General features: G+C 34.1%; 1 pseudogene; it reads right to left on the bottom strand.

Annotated features, from left to right (window-relative positions):
* Positions 1-1,637, bottom strand: part of LOC125617008 — a 12,648-nt pseudogene extending 11,011 nt beyond the window's left edge.
* Between the last annotated feature and the right edge of the window lie 14,680 nt (positions 1,638-16,317).

The raw sequence follows: 16,317 nt of genomic DNA, 5'->3' as shown, positions 1-16,317 counted from the left end.
ATATATATATATATATATATATATATATATATATATATATATATTCGGCAGATGCAGAAACACTGGCATTACTACCTACTTTATCTGCTGTGCTTAATATCATCTAAAGCCTAATGCCAAAGCTACCAAGCAACTTTCTATATTCTGATAAATTATATAGCATTCAAAGATACTGCCATATCTGGCTCTGCCAAAGCAAATGGTTCCATGTTCTGTTCTCTTTCATCAATGGCATCAAGCAAAACTGAAAAATTAGAATAAGTTCTAATCTACCTTAATCTGCTTTATAATTTCCAGGGCTATAAGAAAAGTGAGATCAAAATAGAAATCCATACTTATGAGACTTAATTTGCATAATCAGAAGTCCCTAAAGTATTATGTGGTACCTGATACCTGCTGATGCCTACTCTCTTGAAGGAAACATACAAGAAAACACAGGCTAACAAAAAATCTAAGGCTGTAGTCACGAACAATTCTTCCCTGGAAAATCACACTCACATGGAAACAGCTTTAGTAGAAATGCAAAACTTCATATTCAACTACGTAAAGTCAATAGTTTACCCTCAATCAAAAGTTCAAAAATAAGGATACAGAATTTACACACCATTTATCATAGGCTGACTTGTCAATTTTCCATAGACTTGAATTGGTTGCATTAAATAATTCAGACAGCTATAGACAGTTCCCTATTTTTGAGAATCACTTGATATCCTGAAATGAGGTGTTGGCAGTGTGGAGAACCCCATCCTTCAAACTTCAGCTTCTCCAGGATTCTGGCATACTCCAAAGACTGACAACCACTGAGATTCACTCAGTGCCTTCTAGTTCACCACCGTGCCATTTCACAGTCCTCTGGCTAGGAACCTGCCTCAGGCCCAGAGACATTGGAAAGAATGAACCCAATATGTTATCAAGCCCAAAAGTTTTAGGGGATTCTGAAGAGCCCAGGACACAGATTTATCAAGATAGAGTCTAAACTTCAGTAACATGGACAACTGCAAAGCTGCATAAACTTTCACATTTCTCTGAACCTTCTAGGGGACTGTGCCACAAAGAATCTCAATAGATGATATATCTGATAACAGTGATTTCAATCTGACAAAAGATAAAAGCAAAATTAAAATGGCAAAGGCATAACTAGTTAGTTACTTTTCTTGGTACTTTCCATCTTATCTAATTCAATCATCCCAATTTTGAGGTCTATGTGATATTTTTGTATAAGAGATAACCACCAATTCCTCGCTTCCATTCTTGTGACTTTAAATATCATATAAATTCTGCTAAAATGTTGTTCTACTCTTCACACATGGTTCTCCTTCAAGAGGCCTCACTTTATCACTATATCAATAATAGTTCCCCCACATCACTCACAATCACATCATTCTGTGTATTTACAGTCCTTTATAGGGGGGCCTAGGCAGGCCTATGGCACAAGATGAACAAGGGCGAGCAACAGGGAAAGCCTTGGGGGCAAATAGCAGCGGGAGTGCACGCAGCAGAGCCCAATGCATGGCAGTGACATCTCGAAGAGCACGTGGAGTGCAAGCAATCGGGAGGACTCTGAGGGTGGCCAAGCTTAACAGCTGCTGAGGCAGCAGTGGCCGCTCAGAGGCCCAGTGCAAACAGCGCAGGGCCATACCCGCTCTGGTCTTGGTCCAGCAGCACTCAGGGCCAACGTCACAGCTTTTGGCCCTGGGGAACCAGCCAGGACTACCAATATTCTAACTTCAGATGGCCAACATGCGAAGCACTCAAGGTGGGACAGCACAGAGGGTGGGGACCCCAGAACTGCAAGCAGAATTTCGAGTCACACGGAAAATACAGACAAATGGCTCTAGCCATGCCGCTGGGACGACGACAAGAGAGACCCTTTGTGCATGGGCTTCTTCCGAGCCCCGCCTCCCACGCTTTCGAGGGCTTCCTCTGGGTGCTCTACACCATCACTCAGGGGGCCTTCCGCCTGTCTTCCAGCTTTGCCAATCCTGCTCGTTGCAGTCTCTGTTTCTTAAAGATGCGCGCCCAGCTACAAAATTTTCTTTCCTGTTTCCAAGTGAAGGCTTCCTGCCGAGGAATTTGTTTTGCAGACAAAATCCAAACCAACAAACTTAATTCTTACCCGATGCTGAGTTAAACTAATTTCTAACCTCATTAACAGGTTTCTCCAAGGAACTTGCTATCCTATTCACTCTATAGCTATGCTACTAAGGAAGAGTTGCAAAAAATTATTACGTTGACAAAAGATGTTCTATTTATGTTTTCTCATACATTAACTTTCTTTCTAGGGATTCTAGAGGTAAATTTGACACTTACTGAACAAAAAGCTGGCAATCTAAATTATTTACTCTTACAACATTCTCGTGATGGCCAAATTTTTTATTTTTCTGATTTCTAAATATATAAGCACAAGGATTAAATATGCATATACACAAAAATTCTATTTTAACTACACTACATAATGTCAAAGTTTACATAGATAAGAGCACACTCAGAATATTTAAAGTAAAATAAAAATGGATCCAAATACTTTTAAATCGCATGATTTAATAAAATTCAATTCAAATTGGAATTAAATAAGAATAAACTATTTCTTCATTCTTAATACATATTTTTCCAGCTGGTTAAATAATCTTATAATTTTTAACTTATGGGATAATTAACATACAGGTCTATTTGCTTCTAACAATTTCTCTTCAACAGGAAATGCATAACTCATTATTATGTACATTTACCTGATGCTCTGCTTTTTACAGTTAGGGATAAATCCACAATAAATATTTAATTAATTATATAAATATCTTTTCAAGAGATACTTATTAACTTATAAAGTTAAGATGCAATCATCAAGTAACCTTATCTCCAAACTCTTGTTTAGGTTTTCATAAACTGGTAAATAGATATAATTCTATGTACAAAGGTGTCCAAAAAACTTTGGCTACATTTCCATTGAAATATTTCTTCTTATTAAAGCAAAATAACTTATCTAGATTCAAAGATTTACAGGAATTGTTCCAAAACGTACCTAGAAAGAAGAATTCTAGAAGGAAAGAAAGAAGTGCTTCCACAGAGAGAAAAGAAAAATTGGAGAGTCCTAGAAAGAAGAAAGAAAACGTCTTTGGGTAAAAAGGTCTTTATGTATTGAAAGCTTTAATGATAGAAAGAAAAATGTTTTTCTAGATAGAGAAATCTATTTAATAATATACTGATGGTCTAAATAGGTGATGTAGAAGGTTTCAGTAAATAACAGATTTGTATATGGCTAAATTGGTTATAAATATATGAAACAGTCCATTAAAATATTTGAGGCTTTTCCCTAAAAGCAAATATTAATGTGCTAATATAAACCAAAATTTTAACCTACACATTGAGATGATAAGAACTTCTCAAAACATTAATCTACTCTCATTCCAATAGAATAATTACTTATGCCTAGTAAATTTTATTACTTAAAAATTTCATTTTTAAGGAATCAAGATTCATACATTTTTAATTAAATGGTAAATGTTTTCTAATACCACCTTGAGTCCCAAGTTTCAAACTTCTCTTTGAAAGTAAAATTAATTGATTTAAAAGCATCAATATGATAATTATTGCTAATTCTTATATCTATTGTTATCTCTGTTTCCTAAATATGTTTCTTGAAAGTATAAGACTTAAGAGAACATTTTATCAAGCTGGTGTTCTCCAAACTAAAGTTGCATGGTAATTTTAGACTCTAAGGATAACAAATTTTATTAAAAAAAATTTATTTATATTATTTAGTGTTCTATAACTGGACCTATTATCAATAAGACATATTATAGAGCTTATATGTTACTCTCTACACTGGGAAGTAAACTTAACTATATTTTAAAAAGACAATGGAGATACACTACCTTATTTAAAGGGTAACATTATACGATATAAAATTGTTTTAACACTGTCTCTCAAGAAGGGATTAAAGGTCCTCTTAATTTGTCCATTTCATATTCTAGATATAACATTGAATGGATCAACTAGTTTATATTGACCCAAAGGATAACATATTAAAGTTTATAGACTGATATACAGATGAGAAACTAAAATTAATTTCAAGATTAAAACACCTTACCTAACTTTTGCCAAGAGACCCATTATTACAAAAATTAAGAAGTATAGATAAGAATCTCTTAGGGTTCTGCTGTCCATAGTTAACTGCTGTTGGCATCTAATACATGGCCTTCTAGACTATTTTCTATACACATGGATATATATATTTTATATAAAAATGGGATCATGTTGATATTTTCAGGACTTGTAGGATCTTTTTAAATTGTGCATTATTGATGCTCTTTTGCAATGTTACTTTTAATGCCAAATTTTCTGTCATATAGTCCCTTTATCCAAAATCTTATTTTAAACATTTGAGATGAACTGACAACCTTAAATACAGAGTTATTAAAGATATTCATATAACTATATAAATAAAGATTGTTTTGGCATAAGTCCCTTGAGATGTCATTGCTGGGTCAATGCCATATAAAATTCTAATTTTTTCTAAATAATTCATTAAAACACTGTCCTAAGCAATGTTACTGACTCACTTTTACATATAAATATTTAAAGTACTGATTCCCCAAACTTACATCATCATTAGATTTAATGATAATAATTTTTTTCCTAAATTGGTAAGTAAAAGGCTATTCATTCTTCTATTTCATTTATTATTAGTAGTAATAAATGAAAAAAAATTTCCTATGCTCCCTAAACATATATATATATATATATATATATATATATATATATGTGTGTGTGTGTGTGTGTGTTAACTATATTTGTTATATATATTTTAACTATAATATATATATGTTATATATATATTATAGTTAAAACTCTGCCTCTCATGTCATTCCAAGATACCCATCCAAATTCATTTAAAGTTGGTTCATAGGATTATACTAGGCCACTGTATACAGTTTAAGGCTGGGATACTCTGAGTTTTATCAACTTCAATTTTAAAAAAGGGGGAAAACAGAATCCTATAGGTCCCCACTAAATCTCATAAATTATTTTAAAAATTTCTTTAAATTGTGATACTAAAAGTCTTACTGCTGCTGAGCAACACATGAAACAATGGGATAAATCAGGTTTCAAAAGACAGAATCTAAACCTGTCATCATAGAAATGGCTGAAAATCCTGACACAGGAAGGTAAATCTCCAACCACAGCATTTACAGCTATGCAGGCCTTGCAAGCTATCAGGTCAGTAAAATCTGTGAGAAACTTCTATGGACCTACCTATTCCCCAAGTACACCTTTAATGTGCCTTGCAATGTTGCCTGGAGAATCCATCCCAGTATTTATTAATGATACTCATATGATGTATGGTCTTACAGATACTCATATTACATCCATCTTTGTGACGACATTTAAGCATACTGGCTACGGTAGGAACCTAACTACATGTTGGTCCTATAATGAACATACTGGCTAGTTAGAAGCAACTTCTGAGGAAAGGACAACATAGGAAGGACCTAGACCAGCAAATCATACTGGTCCTTAGGACTTAACGATTATATCTGGACAGCTGCTAAAATAGAAAGATTATTGAAATAGAATTTTCTCATAACAAGCCAGTTATTTCCACAGAATATCCACCAATATTTTATTGCCCTAATCATTCTACAATAGAATTGGCATCTTTCCTAAATGAATATGTTGTACAGATGCTTTGCCAGTGCAACATAAAATCTAGAGGTAATAGATATGTTTTGGATTGATCTTCAAAAAATTGATCAAAGACAATTATATCAAGATGCCACTTTCTACAAAAAATCTAAAACCAAGAAGGCTTAACATTGAAGTACTGTCACTGAATGTTTCACTCCTACTTCTTAAAAGAAATTTGCAAACAACCATGTTTAATTTGGATTCTTAATTTAGTGAAAGTTCTAAGCAGCTAGAAATATAATGGAGTTATATAAAACTATTTTCGGGATACAAAAATAAGATTAGATATACTATCATTTGACTCTTTAAAAATCCTTATGATTTAAATTACTCCCTACTGTTTGGATATTATTTACAGCCTTATAATGAAGGCCAAATTAAAGCCTGGCAAACTGATTGACGTTACTCTAGAAAGGTCAATAATTCACATTTGAATTTATAACAGTCATTTCTTATTTGTTGATAATTTGGGACCTAAGTATCTTAATGTATTCTTTCAGGCTTATATCTGTCTCCATCTTCACCTTGTTTATGGACATAATCCATTTTTTCATGGCTATGACCTCTGAAAGTTTCATTGGTAATATTCTAACTTTCAGGAAAGATGATATCAAAAAAGATCTCTGATTTAATTGTTGCCTCATTTTCTTCATCTTAACAAATGACCCCATATCTAACTTTATAGGCAGTAACCACAAGGAGGGTTCCTGCTGTGGCCTGTGAGTCTATATTTATTCCTCTTAGGTTTTAATTTTTTTGAGACATAATTGATATCCTGCAAATTGTAAAAAATGTAATCTAACTAAGCTCATTTTCTTAATAATTTGGCTCAAAATATTTCTAAAGTCCTATACACTGAGGTAAATATTGATAAGAGTTTGCAACTGGATTGAATATTTTAAAAGCCATTATTATAGATATCAATAATAAGCTTTCTGCTCTCAAATTCTAACAAAGGCTTAAATGCCATGCTAAATATAAGTATGCCTGTATTAATGCAGCCAAATTCCATGCTTTCCAATAAAATTTGGAAAAAAATTAGAAATCATCTGATGGATGTTTGGCATAACAATAATAAGGGCTTAAACCTTGTGGAAATACATCAAAGCACCCAGGAAAGATGATCAAAAAAGCAGGACCAATCTCAATGGGCCCTGCATCTCTAGCTGGTTGAATACTTTGTAAATTGATTGGTTCCCAGCCTAAAAACATGTTGAAACATTCTACATGGTACGTTTATTGAAATGATATGTTTGCTATTAATTCTTTTTATATCATAATAGTAGATCATGATGCCCTCAGATCAAGGATCTAGTGACTCAAAGTTATAACCCCTTGTCTGCATTTATAAATTAGGAATGGGAGAGATGTCATGATCCATTCATGGGCTGTGTGTGGACTATGTTGTGCATAGCAGCCTAATGAGTGGATAGGTCTGGCACTGGGAAACTCCTGTGGCACCCTCACAGGGATTGATTGCCTGATACAAGTGAGCTTCCCCCTCGAGGCCTGAGATGGGTGTGACCTGCCTAGACATCAATCAACCTGCTGACTGCAAGACATCATGAAGCAAGACTCCACCCTTGAAACCTTATCCCTGCCTTTGATGTACCCCCTTAAATAAACCATCAGAGCCAATTTTTTTCTTTGTCTAGCTCCAGAACCCATGTGGACTAGATCTATCAAGGGCTTTGCCTTTTGTAAATATATTTCTAAATATTTGTGTTTTGTTATTCACTAATTATTTGAGAGTTTAAGTTTTAGGGTGGCTTAGATTCTCCTGGCAGGAAGAATCCCCAATGAGATGCTAGCTGCCGACTCCGATACTTAGCTATTATCTCTCTTTGACTATAGCTGTCCTACTAGTTATAAGTGGTATTTCACTGGGGTTTTTGATTTGCATTTCCCTGATTCCTAATAATATCAAGCATCTTTTCATATGCTTATTGGCTATTTATACATCTTCTTTGGAGAAATGCCTATTCAATCAAGTCCTTTGACCAGTTTTTTAATTGATTTGTCCATCTTCTTGAAAGTTTTTGTCTTATTTAGTTACAGAAATGCTTAATATTTTATAGATATTAGGCACCTAAAAGGATAAATGATTTACAAATAGTTTCTCCCATTCTGTTGGTTGTCCTTTCAATTTCTCAGCACTGCTCTTTGATATACAAATATGTTTAGGGGCTGGGAATGTAGCTTGGTAGCATGCATGAGCCACTGAGTTCAATCCCAGAACAAAAATAAAAACTCACAAATATTTTTAGTTTTGAGGTAGTCCAATTTATCTCTACATCTTCTGTTGCCTGTGCTTTTGGTGTCATATTTAAGAAATTATAATCCAAGTTTATAAAGATTCAAACCTCTTTTTTCCTTATATGTTCAGGCTTAACATTTATGCCTTTGATCCATTTTGAGTTAATTTTTGTGTGTGGGGTGAGACAGGAATCCAACTTCACTGTTTAGCATGTGGATATCCAGTCGCCCCAAAACCATTTCATGAAAAGACCATTATTTTCCCATTGAACATTTGGGCATGCTTATCAAAAAAAAAAAATAACCATATCTATGAGTACATGTACAACTTCTAGAATCTCAAATAATATTCCATTGATCTATATGTGGTCTTTTTGCCAGAATCATACTGCCTTAATTCCTGTAGCTTTGTCATCAGGAAGTATGAGTCTTCCAACTTCTTTTTCAAAATTGTATTAGCTAGTATGAAATTCTAGGATCAGTTTGTCAATTTCTTGCCAAAAAAAAAAAACCCTTCAAACATCTGGGCTTCTGGTAGAGGTTGTATTGAACCTCTAGATTAATTTGAGGAGGACTGACATCTTAACAATATTAAGTCTTCTGATTCACAAACATAGGATGTCTCTCTATTTATGTAGATCTTCTTTCATTTCTTCAGGAAATACAAATCTTTCCTGGGAATCAGAAGTAAGAGACTCTAGAACATTCAAAGGAAAAGTGGCCTGAAACTTTCCCATTTTCCAAAGAACCCAACTATTTTAGTGTACTTATGTTCCATGATATTCTTATTTCCTTACAGTAAATCTACTGTCCTTAATCTGACATGGGTGGGTTTCTGCATCTTGCAACCAAATGGTCCTGGGCCAGGGCATTATCTATCAAGATTAATAAGACTTTAAAAAGAAACTCTCATGTTGTGTCCGCCAAAAACTGAAAAATAAATATTAAAAAATTCTCTCTCTCTTTAAAAAAAATTTTTAAAAAAGAAACTCTCAAAAATAAAAACACTTGTAAATGGCAGAGTTGAGATTTAAACTCAGGTCTAGATGGCTCCAAATTCTAATATTTTTCCCATCCCTATTATCATTCTTTGAGAGTCCTTGAATTTAACTGGTTGTCAATATACCTTTACTAATTATACCAAATTACAGACCTACCTACTAAGTAAATACTTACCATCAAACTGCCCATCTGCCTCCTTGAACAACTTTTCTTAAATTACATTTCTAATTTTACATATGGCTCTCTAACCCTGCTTATTCTTATCTCTTAGTTATAACCCCTAGAATTTTCTTTTTTTTTTTTTTTTCGGTTTTCTATGCTTAGTAGTTGAAGCTTTGATTCTTCACATTCTGAGCAGTATGGGAAAAATTACCCCTGTATTCTTGAATATTATGTTTCTATTAATATATCCAGCATCCTGTGGCTTTTAATAATAGCACGATTCTATGGTAACTCTCATCTTGCTCCAAAAAATTTACACACATTTGCAAACCACAGCTTTAAACCAATCAATATGACAGTATGGGGAAAAGGAAGCACTATCTAAACAATTTCAGCAGACAGATTTTCTTCTCTTCTTTCTTATTAACAGTGGGAAGTCTTCTCTCGTAACAAATAACATTGAAGAGACAAAGACCAGAGGGGAGGGAAAGAAGCCTGAGATGGTGTATTTTTAGTCATTTTGATTAAATTATGGAGATGTGAAGTTGATAATTTATTGAAGGGGAACAGGGAAGTCTATGTAAATGTTTGCAGATGAATAATTAATGTGACTTTCTGACATCACTATGCCTTTAATTAAAGCCACTGTAAAACAAAGCAAGAACCAAAGAGCACAATTATTATTGCAGCTAATTGTAACTTTCTTATCCTAAGTAACATTTGCGAGTCCATACTTAATTTGCATCTTTAAAAGGAAGAGACACCACACCTAGGGTGACAGTTGCTTTTTATCCCAGTTTAACTACTTCCCTGCAGACCAAAAATCTATTAATACATTAATGAATTTCCTCCTACTAAATTATTACCCAGGAAGTTTGGGAATTTACTTGTTGGTTTTTAAAAATACATATTAATTTTCATGAAAGTGACATATTTGTGCTTCTTAACAACTTAGAAGGTGAAATGAATACACCTCTTCAACATTAATCACTTGGTGTATTCTTCCACCCGCTGTTTACAACATCTGGTTGAACATGTGACTGCCAACAACGCATTCTTCATCTCCTTCACGTCTTTCTCTTTATTATCATTTTTCTTTATTATTCACTTTTCATCCTCATAGTTTCATTTTTTCATTCATTTCCCTGTTGCTTATTTTTAGTCTCCTTTTTCCATCTCTTTCCCTTCTATGTTTTGTCTCTATCTTTCCTCCACATTAATGTGGGACTCAAAATCAGTATACTTCTTTTTACATCCAATAGGTTTATTTCATAGCTTCATAAGGGTTAGGGAATCAGAAAGTGCCAATCCCTTCTGTGCATCTGGAGTTGTTTTCGGGGATCAGACATCTGCAGTAAGGGGGACAGATCCTCAATACCAGCAAACAAGTTTATCTAAATGCGAGCTCCTTTAGTGTGGCTCTATGGCTTGTTTGACCCTGTGACCTTGTAACTAATCGATGGTGCCGGGCACAAATAGCAGGCCCCACAAAAGGGTTAACCTGCATTGAATATATGAATAATTTATCATGAGAAATAGAACGTCCAAGGGTATTTATTCATCTCAGCTAATCAACATGATCACTTCTAAGAAATCAAAATCAAATTAATATCAGAAGATAGCCTAGATTCAATCAGGAAAATGATCCTAAAAGATTTTAAAGGATATTTTAATAAAGCTGGAGCATCCTGGTAAATTATCTCATCAAGTATGGCATGTGCCAGGAATATATGGGCCGAGCTAATGATATTAATAGTTATAATGGACCAGTGGTTCAGAGGCTGAGGCAGGAATATCAAGAGTTCAAAGCCAGCCTCAGCAAAACCGAGGTGCTAAGCAACTCAGGGAGACCCTGTCTCTAGAAAAAATACAAAAAAGGGCTGGGGATGTGGCTCAGTGGTTGAGTGCCCTGGAGTTCAATCCCCAGTTTATATATATATATATATATATTTGATTTTTTAAAAAACTTTAATATGAAGCTGGGGATATAACTCCATGTTAGAGCATTTGCCTAGCATGCTGAGGCCATAGATTTGATCCCCAGTACCACACACACAAAAAAATTAATCTGAATCTCAGAAATATGGAATAGTGGATGCATAGTTTTCCCACTTTTCAAACATCCACATACAGCAAGAAAAGCAATTAATAACAAAGTCAAAATCACATGGTCAACATTTATTTTAAAACTGTACAACAAGGTACTCCTACAAACCACCAAATACAAATGAAGAGAAGTGAGCTACCAACAGGTACAAAACTTGTTGGCATCGGCATCCACTTAGTAGGAAAAAGAAAGAATCCATTAAGCATCTTCTGATGGCTTTGACAACAGAATCTTCTTATTTTTACCCAGTCATATCTTTCAGGAAGGAGATGCAGACATAGAGTCAGGAATGCTACAGAGAGAGGAACAATGAAGAGCAACCACTGGGAGTGCAGTAGAAACTCAGCAGAAGAGGAAGAAAGGAACAAAAATTACTGGACCAAAGTAGGGTAAGTGAACAAAGGCAGAAAACCTCAGAAAGAAAGCAGCTGTGTTTGTAATGCCACATAAAAGGAGCCCTGGAAAGTTACAAAATACTTTCCTCAAACTCACATCATTTTACAAGTTCAGGAAAAATCAATTTCACATTTAAATAAGCTGAAGGAGAGTATCAAAGTAAAAACAGAGACAAAATGATTATTTTAAAATGACAATAAGAAAATCTCTCTCTCTTCACACACACACACACACACACACACACACACACACACACAAACACACACACACCCCAAATCATGGTTCATGCTCAAATCTGAGAATGTGTAATCTTTCTTTTAGCTGTATTCCTCCTTCACACTAAGAACCTAAGAACCATGGACTATGAAAGAGCTTTGTAAACAGAAAGCACACTTAATTTTTTAAAAGAATTAAATCCAGTGAATCACATAGATCTATATGGGTCAGAATCAGTAAAACACTGAAACAGTCATAGGGCAGCCTTGCCTGATTCAGTCAGTAGAAAGTGCTATCTGAGCTCCTTCTCAACAAAATCTTTTGTTTTATTCCTAAAATTTCAGAATTCAGGTGGGAAAAAAGGAGTACCTTTATCAAGACTCGAACTCAGACCTACAGTGCTATTTATTTCCACAGGATGTGTCATTTATCCATACGTGATTGTTTTTTGAGAAGAAAGTTTGGATAGGAAACAGTTTGTTATCATGATGAAGAGTGCAGGTGTTGTGTTAGAACTTCCCAAGTTCACATGCATTAATACACTGTGTGTGTAGTATGGTACTTAACCATTTTATGACTCCTTTCTCACCTATGAAATGGGAAAACTAATTCCTACTTGTTAGAGTTGTTGTAAGCAGTAAGTATATTAATAAAAGTAAAGCATTTATAACAATACCTGGAACACTGTCAGCATCCCATGTGTATATATTATTATGTCTTATACATATCTGTATGCCCTAATTATTTAGTATAAAAATATTTAAAAATTATTTTTCAGTAAACAAGATTCTCTAAAACAGGAAATATGTATTATTCAGCTTTGTATTCTTAATAATAGCACAGTGTCTAGCACAGCATAGAGCTTAATCATGTTGTGGGAATAAATGAAACAAGATATGGAGTAAAATGCTAAGGTAAGAGCTGTTCTGCAATATAACACAATTTCCTTTACTAAACATAAAAGCTATTCTAAGCCTTAATTTATACTTCACCAAAAAGCCATCAAACTATGTTTTTTAAACTAATGGCAAAAGTATATTGTCCAATCTTGCATTGGAAAATATATTTTTTTAAAAATCCAAAGCCTAACTATTACCTCAATCAATTGGTGAATCTTTGCTGCTCTCTAGTGGAAGAAAAATGTAAATCACACAAAGTTGATAGCCGCAATAGGCTGAAATAACAAAACAACTTTCTACTCAAGTATTTTTCTAAGTACCCTATCTTATACATTTTCAAAAAAAAATTCCAAAATTTGTATTAACGTCTCATGTTAACAAATTTTCTTGCATTTATAATCTAGTCCTTTTGGAAAATCAGGGACAATGTTTCACTTTAAAATTGACACCAACTGTAACAAATTGCAAAATAAATATGATGCAAAAACTGGGGAGGGGGAAATTCAAGGTGAAAAATACCATTTAGAAGTATAAGCCTCAAGGGTCTCTCAGTTCATTATTGTTTAGATGTTTTCAATTAATCCCTCTGTTTTCTAACCTCAGATTTCAATACAATTTTAGATCACTGAAATTCTACAAAGTGGTTAAAAAATAAATTTTAAAAAAAAGTCCTCAGTTCGATCCAAAATTTTTCTGAGTGCTATGTGTATGCCAAATTTGATAAGGAAAGGTTCATGGACACGAATGCCACTAAATAAAATAGAAAGCAATCCGTCGGAATATTCCTACTCTGCTGGTGGTACAAATTCTGACATGGTAGTAAGGGGAATATGTGTACTAGGAAAGCTTCCTAAAGTAGGTGGTAAATGAATGGGCTCTTTAAGGGTGGGTAAATCTTCAATAACAATAAATAAGAGAAAAGTTATTTCAGAGAGAGTGAAAAAATATACAGGAGTGGAAAAGTACAGATCATATGTTGGAAAAGATGACTAGTCAGGAATAGCTGCAGTGGCAGATGCATTCAGAAAAGAAATCAGAAACAAAGGCCACTTAGAAATCAAGGAAGGCCCTGAATGCCACCATGAAACCTGGACTTTGGTCTATCTGCACTGAAGAGTTGTTGAAATTTTACAGGAGGTCTCAATGATTTTAGAAAGGAACATTTGGTTGTAATTCAGAAGAAAAATTGAAAAGGGCTGGGATACAGCTCAGTTGGTAGAGTGCTTGCCTTGCATGCACAAGGCCCTGGGTTCAATCTCTAGCACCATCAAAAAAAGAAGAAGAAGATAAATTGAAAAAGAGAGTGCTAAAGTCAAGAAGATCTGTAGGAAGATCAACCATATGGTCCAGACTCAAGAATCTGAACTATAGGTATAATAATGGCAATAGAGAAAAAGACACAGTTATACAAAGTGCTTCAGAAGGACAGCCCAAGTCACCGGTCAGTGGATTAATGCAGGGTGTTGAGTAAGAGGAGAATACAAGGAGAATACAAATAAAGGAGAATACAAGGTCTCTGAGGTGTTGAATCTAAGCAACTAGAAAGACGTTGAAGCCAAAGAAGCAGAAAGTACAGAGATGGAGACAGTTTGGCACTGATCCCTGTGCATTGCCTCTTTGGCACAGGTGGTTAGATGACAGTTATTCTAGTATCCACTGCTTAGAAATATCATTATCATTTAAACAAAGAAGAGAGAGAGATCAAAACGATGTAATTTCACACTCCAACTTATTTAAATTTGTAACAAAAATCTAAAAGTCACATAATACCTCTGTGTTTTGTGGTACAATTGTTGATCAATAAGTTCCTATAGTCCATTTATTTATTTTTATTTTGTTTTAAATTGATAATAATTGTTCAAATGAATGGGGTACAACGTGGTTTTTCTATACATGTTTACACTGTATAGTGATCGAATCAAGGTAATTAGCATATCCATTATCACAAATATGGACCATATCTTTGTGGTAAAACATTCAAAATCCTCTCTTCTAGCTATTTTCAAATACACTTTATTGTTTACTACATTCACCCTACTGTGCAAGGGAAAACCAGAACTTATTCCTCCTCAACTGTAATTTTGTACCTATTGACCAACTTCTTACCTGACTTCACCCCACCCAGTCCAGCTGCTGGTAACCACTATTCTACTCTGAACTTCTATAAGACCAACTTTTTAAGATTCTACATATAAGTATTTGGCTTCTTTCACTTAAAATAATATCCATCAGGTTTATCTATGTTGTTACAAATGATGTCATTTCATCTTTTTATGACTATATCACATTTTCTTTCTCCATTCATCCACTGGTAAACACTAGAGTCTATTCCATATCTTTAGTATTGTCAGTACAGTTACAATAAATATGGGAGTGCAGATGTCTCTCCTCCATACTGATTTCCATCATTCCTTACATAACAGCTTAAATAGCCTTTTTTAAAGAAAAAAATAACTTAAAGTAATGCTTATATCCATGGTACAAAATTTTTAAATTACCAAAAACCATACAATAAAATATTTTTACCGGGTATGGTAGCACACACCTGTTATATAAGCTCCTTGAGAGGCTGAGGTCAGAAGATCACAAATTCAAAGTCAGCCTCAGCAACTTAGCAAGACTGTGTCTCAAATAAAAAGGGCTGGGGATATAGCTCAGAAGTGGAGACTTACCTAGCATGGGCTACACTCTTGAGTTCAATTCCCAGTACCACATGAAAAAGAAAAAAATTTCCTTCCCACCCCTGACATCCAGTGCCATAGTTCCCTTCATGAGAGAAAATCAAACTAACCAAGTTCTGTGTCCTTCAGGAAATAGTTTACAAATGCAAAAATATATGTGTAAATGTTGGTTTTGTTTCCCTGCCCTATTCACACTCTTCTGCACCTTATTCTGGCACATACTTATTCTTAAATATTGCGCTAAAATCTAGCTCACCAGTTCCAATTGATGGACACATACTATTCCCAATTTGGGGGGCAGCAGAATACAACAGACACTAGTATTACTGTATGTATATACGTGGCTGTATAACCAATGTGATCCTGCAATCTGTACACGTGGAAAAATGAGAATTCATACCCCATTTGAATCAAATATATGATATGTCAAGATCATTGTATTGTCTGAGCAACTAATAAAAAATAAAAATTAAAAAAAAAAGAAAAAAAGGAATGATGCTGCAATAAACATCTTTACACATACCATATTTCTCACATTTGTAAATATATCTGTAGCCTTGTGGGTAATCCCCCATTGCACTAGATGGTATTGACTGACTCCATACTATTGATGATTTAATAAATTATTATATTTCCTTTTCGTTTCCACCTTCCTCTTCATTCCAAACAAATTTTAGTCAATTAAAATATTTTTTCTTGTCTTTAATTTTAAATATATTTATCTTCTGTTATCTATGTTTATTTCTTTTATCAGCTTTAAATAAATTTTAGCTTCCAATCATAAAGGGTACTTACACTCACCACATCCCATTTTTTCCTCCTCTTTACTATCTTTTGTTTATTTTATCATATCCATTTTCAGAGTTTATAAACTAGATTCCATTATAACCATTAATTCCAAGTAAACTCCATC

The sequence above is a fragment of the Marmota marmota genome, unplaced genomic scaffold, assembly GCF_001458135.2.
Source record: "Marmota marmota marmota unplaced genomic scaffold, marMar, whole genome shotgun sequence".
Taxonomy (NCBI): Eukaryota; Metazoa; Chordata; class Mammalia; order Rodentia; family Sciuridae; genus Marmota; species Marmota marmota.
This window is presented reverse-complemented; position numbering and strand designations above follow the sequence as displayed.